The sequence below is a fragment of the Euphorbia lathyris genome, chromosome 2, assembly GCF_963576675.1.
Source record: "Euphorbia lathyris chromosome 2, ddEupLath1.1, whole genome shotgun sequence".
Taxonomy (NCBI): Eukaryota; Viridiplantae; Streptophyta; class Magnoliopsida; order Malpighiales; family Euphorbiaceae; genus Euphorbia; species Euphorbia lathyris.
Window position 1 is genome coordinate 129,934,625 of NC_088911.1, and position 2,705 is coordinate 129,937,329.

The 2,705-nt window shown below is 35.2% G+C and overlaps 1 non-coding gene across 1 annotated transcript; it reads right to left on the minus strand.

Annotated features, from left to right (window-relative positions):
* Positions 1–1,880: 1,880 nt before the first annotated feature.
* LOC136221186 (small nucleolar RNA R71) lies at positions 1,881–1,987 on the minus strand. The gene has a single exon (XR_010684969.1). It is a non-coding gene; the product is annotated as a small nucleolar RNA R71 (small nucleolar RNA).
* Positions 1,988–2,705: the final 718 nt, after the last annotated feature.

Below are 2,705 nucleotides of genomic sequence, written 5' to 3' on the forward strand. Positions count from 1 at the left end.
CACGGTCGCGACACGCGTCCCTCAGCCTCTCCTTCCCTTCGTTTGAAGTACAATTGATGCTCCCCCATTCTCGGTAGAGAATTTAATATTCTCGGTACGAGCAGGAGATTTTAGAAGCCTAGTTACACACTTTCGTTTTCGACGAAACGCGATCGTTCGGGTGGATAAAGACGTCCTTTCGCAGCAGACACGACACTTCAATCAAGACTCTTCAACATCTATAAATAAAGAGTTGGTGGAGAGTTGAAATAGAATGTTATATATGTAGAAGAAAGAGATTAGTGTAGAATTTATGCAGAAATTCTGAATCAAGTGATTCAGAAGTTAGATTTCGATTCTGTTCAAAAGCAATATGATGTACACACATTGTTTACAAAATAATAACAAACTCAGTAGCGTTTAGACATTGTTCCAGTTTAGTTTACATTTTGGTAGTGGACCGACCCAGTCTCTATTACGAAGATTCAGCGAGAAGATTGAGTAGAGGATTCGCCCCTGAGCCTGACAAACTCTAATGAAACCCAAGGAAAGGATTGACAACCCGTTCACTTGCACGCTGTCGAAGAATTCAATGCTCCATGTTCTCTGTAAACTTGTATCAATTTATATTTCATCTAATAAAGTCTGTTCTATTCGATAGATTTTTATGCAACACTTATGGTAACCAATCCACTAAAGTGACTGCTGGTGTTTTCATTAAAACGTATTTAATCCAAAATCTTTACAAGGAAACTTTGTTGAACACTTAGACAAATTATTATCTTGAAAGATTTTTAATTTGATTAAGGGCAATTTATCCCGAAAGGGTTTTGTCGCGTTCAAAGCCAATTAATTAGAGGTTCCGTCATTTATTTTATCTTTATAATTCGTACAAAGTTTAAAGTTGTTTTCTTTGCTTAATGCAAACAAATATACTTGTTTACTTTTTTTTAAAGTACTAAAACGTTCCTGTTTTGCAAATTCATTTTTAATCAGATACTTTCTAACATCTTCACATTCTAATCTAATTCTCATTCTAGCAATTTCAAAACCAAAATCGATTAAAACGATTTTCCCATATTATAAACCTAAAAGTAAATTTAACCGATTATAAATAAGTTTTGTTAAAAAACATTCCCTGTGGGATCGATATCTTTTATTACTACAAGCGTATACCGTGCACTTACGGAAATCGCTCAACAAGGTTTTGGCGCCGTTGCCGGGGAATGCCAAAATTTTTGACAAAATTTTAAATTTTTCGTGTTTTATTACGAATCTAGGTTTATTCATACTTATTCAAACTTTTTACATTTTATTTATTTTCAATTACTAACATATTTATTTTTCAAAGTTCTGTTTTGTAGGTAGTTTCTGTTCGTGCGAAATTTCAAGTTCATGCGCAGTTCTCGAAGTTCGGGCACGTCACCAGATCTATTGACCCAGAAATTGAAAGAACTCTTAAAAAGAACAAGAAAGAAAAGAAAAAGAAAAACAAAACCCCAATAAAAACTAAAATTACCGAGCCAGAAGTTATGGCCACACTTATGGATTACGCTAGGCCAGGAGTGGCCGGTGTAACAAACAGTATAGTTAGACCCCAAATTAATGCAAACCAATTTGAAATTAAGCCTGCGTTGCTTAATATGTTGCAAAATAATGTAACGTTTTACGGGTTACCTAACGAAAATCCTAATACCCATTTGACAAATTTCTTAGAAATTTGTGACACTTTTAAAATACCAAATGTGACTGCAGAAGCAATCAATCTTCGCCTCTTTCCTTTTACTTTGAAGGATCGAGCCAAAGAGTGGTTAACTTCTATGCCAGCCGCAACATTTGAGACTTGGGAGCAATTAGCCCAAACATTTTTATCAAAAAAATTTCCTTTAGCAAAAACCGCAAGAGTCATTAAAGAGTTAACATCTTTTTCTCAAAATGATAATGAAACTCTTTATGAGGCTTGGGAACATTTTAAAGAACTTCAACGTTTATGCCCACACCACCAATTGCCCGCCGAACTTTTAATGCAAACATTTTACAATGGACTAAATCCTACAACTAGAGGTTCATTGGACGCTATGTCTGGAGGGTTATTCATGAAGAAAACATCTGCCTAAGCAAGAGAACTTTTGGATGAAATGGCAATCAACAGCTGTATGTGGCCCGCGGAACGTGGACACGTACCATCAGCGAAACCATCATCCTCAACAACATCATCAGTTAAAGGTATAGTGAATCTTGATTCAGTAGCGATGTTGCAAGCCCAATTTTCTACCTTATCACACAAAATTGATAGGTTTATGGCACCGTGTGATTCTAATGGTAAGCCAATCCAAACGGATGTGGATTACGAAGGTATGAGTGAAATTGAACATGTAAATTTTGTCCAAGGGCAAAACCAAAATAATAATCCTTATTCCAACACATATAATCCTGGATGGAGAAATCATCCTAACTTTAACTGGAGAGACAACAATAATGTTAATGCTAATCAAAATCGTACTACTAATTATCAAAATCAATCAAGAGATTCGATTAGCACTTTATCTTCTAAAATCGACAAATTCATTGATGTTATGAGCGAAAAAATAAGTAATCACAACGATGGTTTTAAACGGATCGAGAATAAATTCGATCAGCTTATTAAAAACCAATCATCTAGCATCCATAATTTGGAGATTCAAATTGAACAACTCGCTAAATCAATTCCATCCCGCAAAGAGGGA